This window comes from Lemur catta, chromosome X (assembly GCF_020740605.2).
Source record: "Lemur catta isolate mLemCat1 chromosome X, mLemCat1.pri, whole genome shotgun sequence".
In the NCBI taxonomy this organism is placed as follows: Eukaryota; Metazoa; Chordata; class Mammalia; order Primates; family Lemuridae; genus Lemur; species Lemur catta.
The window spans coordinates 33,865,839-33,879,169 of NC_059155.1; positions in this window are offsets into that span (position 1 = coordinate 33,865,839).

Below are 13,331 nucleotides of genomic sequence, written 5' to 3' on the forward strand. Positions count from 1 at the left end.
AAGGATAACCATCAAAAAAAAGAATTAGGAGGAATAACCTTGAAATTAGAAGAGGGAAAATGTGGGATAAGAAAAGGCAAGAAAAAAGGGAAAAAAAACATGAACAAATATTGAAATAGCTAAAAGGAACAAAGATTATCAGACTGGACTTACGAAAAGTACAACCAGTTATTTACCAAAACATACAAAAAACATAAAGAAGAAAAAAGGTCAAAAGGGAAAAAATAGAGAAATACATACCATAAAATAGAGTCCAACCCAAGTTGATCTACATATTCAAGGCAATTTCTATCAAAATCTCAGCTGGTTTTGTTTTTACAGAAATTGACAAGCTGATCCTAAGATTCGTATGGAAATTCAAGGGAAGCAACACAGCCAAAACAATCTTGAAAAAGAAGAACAAAGTTGAAGAATTCACACATCAAATTTACTATACAGCTGTAGTAATCAGGACAGTGTGGTATTGGCTCAAAGACAGACATATAGATCAATGGAATACAATTGAGATTTCAGAAATAAACTCTAAAATTTACAGTCTGTTGATCTTTTAACAAGAGTGCCAAGACAATTCAATGTGGAAGGAATAGCCTTTTCAATAAGTGGTGCTGGAACAACTGGATATCCACATGCAAAAGAATTGGATCCTTACCTCACATCATATACAAAAATTAGCTCAAAATGGATGTAAGACCTAAATATAAGAGCCTATAATTATAAAACTCTTAGAAGAAAACAGGTGTAAATCTATGTGTACATGGATTAGCAATCATTTCTTATATGACACCAAATGGACAAGCAACAAAAGAAAAAAATAAATTGGTATTATCAGAATTTAAAACTTTTGTATTTCAAAGGACACCATCAAGAAAGTGAAAGACAACCCACAGAATGGGAGAAAAAATGTGTAAACCATATATCTAATAAGGAACTTGTGTCTTTACTATATAAAGAACTCTTATAACTCAATAATAAAAAAATTAATTTTAAAATGGCCAGAGGGTCTGAATGGATATTTCTCCAAAGAATATGTATATGATCAACAAGTACATGAAAAGATGCTCAATGTCACTAGCTACCAGGGAAATACAAATCAAAACTACAATGGGATACCTCCTCACTTCAACTAGGATAGCTACAATCAAAAGACAGATAAGAACAAGTAATAGCGAGGATGTGGAGAAATTGGAACTCTTATACATTGCTAATGGGAATATTAAATAGATTAGCTTCTTTCGAGAGCAGTCTGGCACTTCCTCAGAAGGTTAAACACAGGGTAACTATATGAACCAGCATTTCCACTCCAAGGTATGTACCCAGGAAAAATGAAAACTTAAGTCCACACAAAAAAATTGTATATGAATATTCATAGCAGCATTATAAAATGGAAATAATTCAAATGTCTATCAACTGATGAATGGATAAATACAATGTGTTATATCCATGCAATGAAATATTACTCACCAATAAAAAGAAATGAATTATTGATACATGTTACAACATGAATGAGCCTTGAAATAATGCTGAGTGAAAGAAGAAATATGGTAAGGGAATGAAGTCAGTCACAAAGGACCACATATGGCAGGTTTCATTTATATGTAATGTCCAGAATAAGCAAATCAGTAGAGACAGAAAGCAGATTGGTGGTTGCCTAGGGCTCGGGAAGGAGTTGGGGGAAAATGAGGAGAGGCTGCTAATGGGTACTTGGTTTCTTCTTGGGGTGATGAAAATATTCTACAGTTGATTGTAGTGATGGGCGCACAACTATGTGGATATACTGAAAACGATTTTCTATGGTTTGAATGTGTCTCTCAAATTTTATGTGTTGGAACCTTAATCCCCAGTTAAGAGAATTAATTCATTCATAGATTAATGAATTAATGGGTTATCATGAGAATGGAACTGATGGTCTCATAAGAAGAGGAAGAGAGACCTGAGCAAGCATGTGAGCATACTCAACCCCCTCGCCATGTGATTTCCTGTACCGCCTTGGGACTGTGCAGAGTCCCTACCAGCAAGAAAGCTCTTACCAGATCTGGCTCCTCAACTTTAGACTTTTCAGCCTCCATAATTTTAAAAAATAAATGTCTTTCCCTTATAAATTACCAGTTTCAGGTGTTCTGTTATAAGGAACAGAAAATGAACTAAAAACACCATTGAATTCTACACTTGAAGTGGGTGAATTAATTCTATTGTATATGAATTATATCATAATAAAGCTGTTAATTTTTAAAAGCTACATTCCAAATTTAAAAAATTATAATAAAAAATTAATTTAAAATGGATTAAAGACCTGAATGTAAGAGATAAAACTATAAAACTCTTAGAAGAAATTATAGATATAAAACTTGTGACCTTGGATTAGGCTACAGTTTCTTAGATTTGATAGCTAAAGCACAAGCATAAGCAGGACATCATCAAAATTAAAAACTTTTGTCCTCCAAAGGACACTATGAAGAAAGTGAGGCTGGGAGTGGTGGCTCACGCCTGTAATCCTAGCACTCTGGGAGGCCAAGGCGGGCAGATTGTTTGAGCTCAGGAGTTCGAGACAAGCCTGAGCAAGAGCGAGACCCCGCCTCTACTAAAAATAGAAAGAAATTATATTGGCAGCTAAAAATATATATAGAAAAATTAGCCAGGCATGGTGGCGCATGCCTGTAGTCCCAGCTACTCAGGAGGCTGAGGCAGGAGGATCGCTTGAGCCCAGGAGTTTGAGGTTGCTGTGAGCTAGGCTGACGCCATGGCATGCTAGCCTGGGCAACAGAGCGAGACTCTGACTCAATAAAAATTAAAAAAAAATTTTAAAAAAGTGAGAAGACAACTCACAGAATTTGAGAAAATACTTGCAAATAATAGATCTGATAAAAGTTTAGTATCTGGAGTATATGAAAAACTGTTACAATTCTAACAATAACTCAAGTAAGGAAATAAGCATATGATTTGAATAGACATAGCTCCAGAGAACATATACAAATGGCAAATAAGCACATGAAAAGGTACTCAATATCATTAGTCATTAGGGAAATATAAATCAAAATTATCAGATACCACTTCACACTTACTATAATGGCTATAACAAAAAAAACCACCATGAACAATAACAAGTGTTGGTGTAGATGTGGAGAAATTGGAACGGAACACTCATAAATTGCTGATAGGAGTATAAAATTGCTCATCTTCTTTGGAAAATAGTTAGGCAGTTCCTCAAAAAGTCAAACATAGGGTAACCATATGACCCAGCAATTCAAATCCTAGGTATAGACCCAAGAGAATTGAAAACATAAGCTCACGCAAAAACTTGTGCACTAATATTCATATCAAAATTATTCGTAATAACAAAAAAGTGGAAACAACATAAATGTCTGTCAGCTGATGGATTGATAAAGAAAATGTGGTATATTCATACAATGGAATATTACTCAACCATTAAATCAAATGAAGTACCGACACATGCTACAATATGGATCAACCTTCAAAACATACTAAATGAAAGAAGCCAGACACAAAAGACAACATATTGTAAAATTGCATTTGTATTTAATGTCCAGAATAGGCAAATATATAGACAGAGAATAGATGTGTGGTTCTAAGGGACTGAGAATAGAGGGAAAGGGAAGTGACTGCTGCTAATGGTTACCAGGTTTCTTTATGAGTTGTTGAAGATTTTCTGGAATGAATCATTGATGATGATTGTACAACCTTGTGAATAGACCAAAAGACCACTGAATCATATACTTTAAAAAGGTGAATTTTAGGGTATATTAATTATATCTCAATAATAAAATAATATAAAATAAAATAAGGAATAGTGGGAAACTCCCTCAACTTCATAAAGGGCATCTTCAAAAAAACCTATAGCTAAAATTATACTTAATGGTGAAAGACTGAATTATTTCCCTCTAAGACTGTAAACAAGGTAAGATTTCATCTCTGATCATCACTCAGCATAGTGCTGGAAGTTCTAACCAGTGCAATGAGTCAAGAAAAGGAAATAAAAGGCATACAGATAGGAAAGGAAGAAATGAAACTCTATTTGCAGTTGACATAATTGTCTATGTAAAACAACCCCAAGGAGTATAAAAAAAATCTCTTAGAATTAATAAGTGAGTTCAGCAAGGCCATAGGTTACAAGACAAGCATACAAAAACCAATATATTTCTATATGCTGCCAACGAACATACTGACAACAAAATTAAAAATACCATACCATTTAGAATTGCTCAAGAAATTAAATACTTGGGTATAAATCTAGCAAAACATGTACAAAACTTATATGCTGAAAACCATACAATGCTAAAGAATGAAATCAAAGAAGAGCCATATAAATGGAGAGACATATGTGCTCATGAATTAGAAGAATCAACAAAGATGTCAATTGTCCCCAAATTAATACAGGTTTAATGAAGCTCCTAGTAAAATTTAAGCAAAATATTTTGTAGACATAGATTATTCTAAAACTTGCATGCAAAGGCAAAGAAAGTAGAATAGCTAAAACAATGTTGAAAAAAAGAATAATATGGGAGAAATCAGTCTCTCTGAGTTAAGACTTATAGGGCTATAGTAATCAAGACTGTGTGGTTTTGGAGGAGGGATATACACATACATAAATGGAACACAATAGAGAACCCAGAAATAGATCCACAAAAAGATGCCCACTTAATTTTTGACAAAAGTTCAAAAGCAATTCAATGGAAGATAGCCTTTCCAACAAATGGTGCTGCAGCAATCAAACATCCATGGGCAAAACAATGAACCCTTTTTCCAGCTTTATGAGGTATAATTGACAAATAAAAATTATATATATTTACAGTGTACAATGTGATATTTTGACATATGTACACATTGTGAAATGATTACCAAAATGAAGCTAATTAAGTTATCAATCCTTCACATAGTTACCATTTTTGTGTGTATGGTGAGAACATTTAATATATATTCTCTGAGCAAATTTCAAGTATATAATAGTGTTATTAACTATGCTGACCAAGCTGTATATTAGATTTCCAGAGCTTATTCATCCTGCGTAACTGAAACTTTTTACCCTTTGACCAACATCTCCCCATCCCCTCCCCCAGCCTTTGGTAAACACCATTCTACTCTTTGCTTCTATGAGTTCAACTTTTCTAGACTCCACATATTAGTGAGACTATGTGTTTAGTATTTGTCTTTCTGTGGCTGGCTTATTTCACTTAGCATAAAGTCCTCCATGTTCATCCATGTTGTCGTAAATGACAGGATTTCCTTCTTTTTTTAAGGTCCTTCACTAGTCAGCCCATCCATAGATTCTGGGTGGGTTGTCTGGTAGGGTGTGCAAGCAGGCTTTCTGCTGGCATCCTCAGGCAGGCTGGCCTGGTGCCTGAGTCTGCAAGGGCTGGAATCTAAATCCTGGGGGCAGGCCTGGATTCTGTGTCTGCAGGGGTTGGCTTGAAGCCTGGGTCCATGGGGCTGACCTGGTGTTGGGGCAGGCCTTGAGCCTCAGTCTGTGGGGGCAGCCTGGTTCTGGGGCAGGCCTGGCAACTGGGCCTGTGGGGATGGATCTGGTCCTGAGCCCACGGGGCCTGGCCTGGCTCTTGGTTGCATGGGGGAAGGCCTGATGCCTGGGTCCATGGAGTCAGGCCTGGCCCCTGGGTCTGCTGAAGCCTGGGGCCATGAGGGGGCTGGAGGAGCATGGTGAGGAGCCTGTTGTCTGGGGCCACAAGAGGCTTGCCTGGTGCCTGGGTGCTCAGGGGCTGGCCTGGCACTAGGTTTCACTGGGGTAGTCTGGTGCTGGGGTCCATGGCAAAGTCAGGTGATCATTTATTCTCCCTCCCCTATGTGGAGGGTATCTCTCTCCATGTTTTGCTTTCTGGGTTTGGAAGAGGGGTGACATCGATAAAGTGAACCTGTCCTTCTTACCCTCTACAATGTGTCTTTTAAAATTTCTGTCCTATACCCGGGTGCTGTAATCTCTAACCTGGATTCCTTAGCTCTTGTGAAGGAATATTTTGCATACCTTCAAATTGTTCAAATTGACGTTTCTACAAGGGGATGAGCACTGAAAACTCCTATTCCACCATTTTCTTGATGTTTGCACAAAAATAAACCTTGGCCTAAGTCTCGTACCTTGTACAAAAATTAACTAAAAATGTATCATGTATTTAAATGTATAATGTAAAACTATAAATCTTTTTGGAAAAAAACAGGATAAAATCTTCACAATCTAGGGCTAGACAGTGTTCTTAGACTTGACACCAAAAGCATGATTCATAAAAGAAAAAATTGATGAATTGGACTCCATCTAAATTAAACATTTTTGTGCTCTGAAAGACCATGTTTAGAATATTAAAAGATAAGCTACAGATTGGACGAAACCACATATCCAACAAAAGATATTCTATATCTAGAATATATAAAGTACTCTCAAAACTCAGTAGTAAAAAGCAAAACCAAAAATGATTGAATTAGAAAATGGGCAAAAGATATGAAAAGACATTTCACTGAAGCAGATATGCAAATACTCAATAAGCACATGAAAAGCTGTTCAACATTAGGCACAGCCATTAGGTAAATGCAAATTAAAACCAAAAGGAGGTATCACTACATGCCTAGCAGAATGGCTAAAATAAAAAACAGTGCCAACAACGTTGTAGACAATGATGCAGATAAACCAGACCACTTGTACATTGTTGAGAATGCAAAATGGTACCACCACTTTGAAAAATAGTTTTGGCAGTTCTTAAAACTCTAAACATGCAGCTACCATGTGACCCAGCGATTGCACTACTGGTCATTTGTGGAGGACAAATGAAAACTCGTGTTCACACAGAAAACCTGTACAGAAATATTTGGAGTAGCTCTCGTTGTAAAAACCCAAATGGTAAACAACCCAGATGTCCACCAGAGGATAAATGGGTAAACAGACTATGGTATATACCATTAAATACTTATTAATATTAATACTTAGCAATAAAAAGAAACAAACTATCAATATATGCAAACCTGGATGGATTACCAGAAAGTTATATTGAATGAAGAAAGCCAATCTCAAGATGTTACATACTCTATGATACCATTTAAATAATGTTCTTGAAATGACAAAAGTATAGAAACGGAGAACAGATTAGTGGTTACCAGGAGTGAAGGGGACATGAGAGGAAAGTGGGTATATCTATGAAAGGGCAAAATGAGGGATCCTTGTGGTGATGGAAACTGGTGGGAAACTGGGTTAAGGGTACACTGGATCACTCTGTGTCATTTCTTACAACTGCATGTGAATGTACAATTATCTCAAAATGTAAAAGTCTAATAAAGAAAAACTTATCAAAGTAGTTTGAACAGTAAGCATTTGTTCTCACTGTATAACTTATGACATGGCGCAAGCATCTTTTCCATGCCTTGGTGAGTTGTCATGGTCCTTTCAAAGTCTGAATCCATTTCCAACATTTTATTCTTTATGTTTTCAATGCCATGAAATATCTCTAAGAGCTCCTTTAATGTGAAGGGTTTTTAAATTCTTTTTCTGGCATCACTCTGGAATATCTTCAACCTTTTCATCACAATCACTTTCCTCATTTATGTTAATAAGTTTGCCTTCAGTAGGTTCCTCTGGTTGTATATCTAGACACTTTGGAATGGTGTCCACATTCCCATGATCAACTATTTCTGCTATGACTCCATATACACTGTATTTGAATTTCACTTGCAGTATTCTCACTTTCCATTTCTTTGTTGCACCCTCATCTTTGTTGGCCAATTTTCTCTTTTTCTTACTGATTTTTGTAAAACATTAATTGGGTTTATCACTGGGATTCATGGAGTTAGCACGATTACATGCTTTGCTGTCTGTGTATAAAGTGAATAACAGCTGCACAGTGACCAATCACTGACAAACTTTGGAAGAAGTGACATGATGGCCACTGGTCATAATGCATATTTGGTATTTATGTAGTTATTTGTGGACTGAAGACTTGGCAGCAAACTCTGTACTTTGTGCAATTACAGTTAACGTACTGTGGCAACTAAAATTTGAACTGTGTTGTTGGAGGCACTGGTGTTATTTAACCAAACACTGTAACTGAAATTTGTGCATATTGGAAATATGCAAAGTGAGAATAATCTGTATATACTCTTTACGTATTGGATTTTACTTTCAAGTGATTGATATATAACATTTCACATATAGTACAAGAACCTTAGAATATTACACTTTCATTTCTTCCCTCTTCCCTTCCAGTATTTGTGCTACTTTTGTGATACATTTTATTTTTATATATGTTATAAACCCATAAAATATTGATTTTTGCTTTAGACAGTTGATTATCTTTAAAGAGATTTAAACAATAAGAAAAAAGCTTTATACCCACCCCCATATTTACCATTTAAAGTGCTCTACATTCCTTTGTGTAGATCCAGATTTTTTATCCGGTATCAGTACTGAATGACTTCCTTTGATATTTCTTGCAGTGCAAGACTTCTAGTGATGAATTCTTTCAGCTCTTGTACATCTGAAAAAGTCTTTATTTTGCCTTTTTTTTTGAAAGATAGATTTACTGGGTAAAGAAGTCTAGGTTGATATTGTTTTTCTTTCACTTCCTTAAAGATGTTCTTCCACTATCTTCTGGCTTGCACTTTTTCTGATAAGAACCCCCCTGTCTTCTGTATGTAATGTGTTGTTTTTCCCTCTGGCTGCTTTTGGGATTTTCTCCATCACTGGTTTTAAGCAATTTGATTATTATTAACATGTGCCTTGGTGTCATTTTCTTCATGTTTCTTGTGCTTGAGATTTGTTGATCTTACTAATTTTTGAATGCTCAGTACTTAGCACACTATCTGATAAGTTGTAGATAAATGAATGAATATTTCCTGAATCCAACTGGATGCTTTTGTAAGGCAAATTAACTATATGAACATCTCGATTAGGATTTTTAAATATTTAAATTTGTTAAACCAAAACCACTTCACCTACAAGTAGCACCTTTTCCTGTGGGCTCTCACTCTCACTCCATCTCCTCCCACCTCCTGCCTTCCACTTTAAGCTCCAGTAAATCTGAATTAGTTTAAGATTTTCAACCTGTCATGCGGTTTCATGCTTCTGTGCCTTTGCACGTGCTATTCCTTCTGCTGTTACCTCCTTTGTCTGCACAGAGAACTAGTTTCAAGACCCAGCTCAGATGGTTCAGCTTCCAAGGAGCTTGAGACTTCCTTGACTCAAGCCTCTTTCTTATCTGATCAGCCACTCCTTCATCTGAGCACCTCCTTAATTTGTGAATACGTCCATCGTTGCATTTATTACAGTTGTCTATCTGAATACCTCTAGCTCTTAGCCCAATTCCAGGCATGTTGAGGTGCTCAGCAAATGTTACTTGCATAAATGGGAGTGTGGAGAAATTTAAGAAAAGGAATAGAGAAAGTAGGAGAAAGTGATATGAGGCTGAATTCAGTTGTTTTTGAATAAAATTTTTATTGAGGTACACAAACAGAAAAAAAAATGTCCAAATCTTAAGTAGACATTTCCATGATTTTTCACGAAGTAAATGCATCCATGTAACCAGTGCCCACATCAAGAAATAGAACAATACCAAAACCCCAGAAGCCTGCCTTGTACTCTTTTCCAGTCACTACCCAACCCCAAGGTAACCATTATTCTGACTTCTAACAGCAGGGATAAATTTGTATAACAACTTCAACATTATAGGCAAGACTAGATCAACATTTGTTACTTATATAAGATTATTACTACCAATAGCTAAGACCCATTGAACACTTTCTATTTACCAAGCACTAATTGCTTTACATATAAGTAACTAATTTATCTTCACAGCCACCCTGTGAAGTAGATACTATAATTACTTCTAATTGACCAGTGAAGAACCTGGGATACAGAGAATTTAAGCAATTTGTTCAAGGACATGTAGTGGTTAAGTGGTAGAGCTGGTATTTCAACCCAGATAGTTTCCAGAGTTTCTGTGATGCAATGTACAAAACATCATCAAACTATATCTTAGCAAAATATGACATGTCAGTACTTTAAAAACCATTACTCTTCATTGCCTGCTGTTGGAAAATGTGAATGTCAGAACAAGAGATAGCTGGATATAAGGTCTCCCTAACACCAGTGGTCAGATGCCCTTTATACGTCAATGCTGTGTACTCACTGAAAGACGCCAGAGCCAGACCCGCCTGTGTTCAAACCCTAGCTCTACCACTTACTAATCCTATGACTTTAGGCAGGTTACTTAACCTCTATGTGCCTCAATTTCCTCAACTGTAAAATATAGCTAACAATAGTACCTACATCATAAGATTGTTAGGAACATTAAATGAAACACTCCTGGCACATGATATGAGCTCAACTCATTCATTCACCCATTCAATAAATGTTTGATGCCTACTATGTGCCAAGCACTGTGCTTGGTGCTTAGGCTCCATCAGTGAACAAATCAAAGATCCCTGCCCTCTTGGAGCTTATGGTGTAATGCAGCCTGGGGGCAAGGAGTGCAGGGGAAATGGAAGATAACATAACAGATGATGTTCAGAAATAGTCAGCCTGGACAGCATAACTAGACTATGTCCTTAAAAAATGAAAAAAAATGAGCTAGGTGTGATGACATGCACCCGTAGTCCCAGCTACTCAGGAGGATGAGGTGGGAGTATCACTTGAGCCCAGGAGTTGGAGGTTGCAGTGAGCTATGATCACACCACTGTACTCTATCTAACCTGGGAAACAGATTGAGACCTCAACTCTGAAGTTAAAAAAAAAATTAAAAAAGAAATAGTGTTATAAAAAATTAAAATAGGATAAAGAGTAGTGGTAGTGCTGTAGAGGTTGAAAGTTGGCAGTATTAAATAAAAGGGTCAGGGTAGGCCTCACTGAGAAGCTAAGATTTGAATAAAGACTCGAGGGGAGGTAAGGAAGTAAGATATGTGGAACAGGTTGAGCAAAGCCCCTAACGGTGGGAGGGTGCCTGGGTATTCTCAGAACAGCAAGGCAACCAGTGCTGTTGGAGTGGACCCAGCAAGGGCCAAAGGGGTAGGAAAGGAAGTCAGAGAGGTGGTGTGGGTGTGGGTAGGTAGTTAGGGGGTTCTTAGTACAAATCATCTAGGGTCTTGTAGCCTATTATAAGGACTTTGGCTTTTACTGTAAATCAAATTAAGAGCCTTTGCAGGCTTTTGAGCAGAGTGGTAACATGATTTGGCTTAATATTTTGTAATGATCTCTCTGCATGCTATGCTGAGAATAGATGATGGGTGGGTGTTCTGGGTTGAATTGGGTCCCCCCAAAAGATATGTTTAAGTTCTAACCCCCAGTACTTATGGATGTGACCTTATTTAGAAATAGTGTCTTTACAGACATAATTAAGATGAAGCCATATGGGATTAGGGTGGGCCCTAATTCAATAACTGGTGTGCTCATAAGAGGAAGGAAATTTGGGCACACAGAGGGAAGGTGGCCATGTGAAGACACACACAGACACACACTGAGAACACCATGTGAAACAGAGGCAGAGACTGGAGCAATGCATTTGCAAGCCATGGAAGGCCATTTGCTGGCAACCATCAGAAACTAGGAGAGAAGTTCTCCTCCAAAGCCTCTAGAAGGAACCAATCCCAAATGACCTTGGTTTTGGGCTTCTAAGCCTCCAGAACTGTGAACGAATAAATGTCCATTGCTTTAAGCCACCCAGTTTGTGATACTTTGTTATGGCAGCCCTCAGAAACTAACACAGTGGGCAAGTGTAGAAGCAGTTAGGAGGCTATTGCATTAGTCAAGAGATGAAGAGGGTCAGGGTCAGGGTGGTAATGGTGGAAATGCGGAGAAGTGGTCAGATTCTGGATACATTACGAAGGTACAGCCAACACAATTTGCTGATGTATAAGATGTGGAGTGTGACAAAAATTAGCTATTATTATTATCTGCATGAATTGCTTAAATGTGTATCCACATTTAATATATGCTTATAAATGTATATTTTTTCATTGTCCCAAATATCCCAGGTTTGAGGCTACTCAAACTAGGATCATTTGCCAGGGCAATCAAAAGAAGCCTGTTTTGCTGTGTGATGAAAGAGTAAATCACATTACTTTTCTGAGTCTCAGTCTCTTACATGATAGGCTCCATTCTATGACTATGTGATTCTATTATTGTCAAGTGCTTTGTTACCTTAGTATTAGTAAAGTTTCCAGAGGATAGTAAACCATTTTCTGACTTACGTATTTTAAAACCTATCTCCAAATCTGCAGTAGCTTTGGATACCCAAACTCTGTGTCCTCACTGTTGTTGATTCTCTGTCATTTGATACTTTAGTACAAGATGGAGTGACCTGCCATATTTAAAAAGAGAATTCCAGCAAGACCAAGGTAATCTTCTGTGCCTTTTTTCAGGAATATGGGAATGGAGTGGGGTTCCTTAGAGGGAGTCTGAAACTCTGCTTGAAATAAAGGATTGGAATTCTGGGTGTTGAGATTTCTGACTCCATTTTCCAGAGCATACCCTGAATTACCACCATTAGTGTATGTGTATACATTAATATTTATATCTTAGGGGGGTAATGCATGTATAAGGCAAGATAATAAGGATAGCAAACATTTATACAGGATTTACTCTGTGTCAAGCACTAAGGGTTTTAAAAATATTAACTCACTCAATCCTTATAACACTCTCAAGAGTTAGGTACAATTATTATTCTCATTTTACAAATGAAGAAACTGAGGCACAGAGCAATTAAGAAAGATTCTTTTACTATATTAATAAGGGACCTTACCTCAAGCAAAAATAAACGGGATCCTTTTAAAATAATTAAAACAAATGATTGCATGCAAGCCAATTTGGAGACTCAATATCAAGGAAAGAAGTTTTGTCAGAATCCCACAAACTAATTCTGGCGGAGTCCATAATAAAACACACATTGACATTAGGCCCCTTCCTACCTCCAACCCTTGTTGACTTTGGTTCTCTAAGGAGGAAAAAAGGGACTGAGAACTAAGCCTCAGGGCACCTGAATGAAACCTTGCCAGCCCCCAGACACCTGTTAGATCCGGTTCCCAAGAAGTTTTGAAGCTTTGAAATGTATCCCAGTATTGTTCCTAAGTCACTCCCTTGCTAGATCTACGAATAGATAAATTAGACTGTCACTTTAAAAATGTGCTTAAATCTCCTTTCACTTGAGATCCCAGAGCCAGTATTTCCTTTCACCCTCATGCTTCCTAGAAGATACTAGCTTTCCTAAGAATTACTCTTACTACTATTTCGGACATCCCAGGCCCACTTTTCAGGTCCCTCAACCTTGGCCAGGTCCATTGTGGAGATGGAAGTATCCGTATTGGGCAACCAGGCTAATCAAAATGTGACAACATCA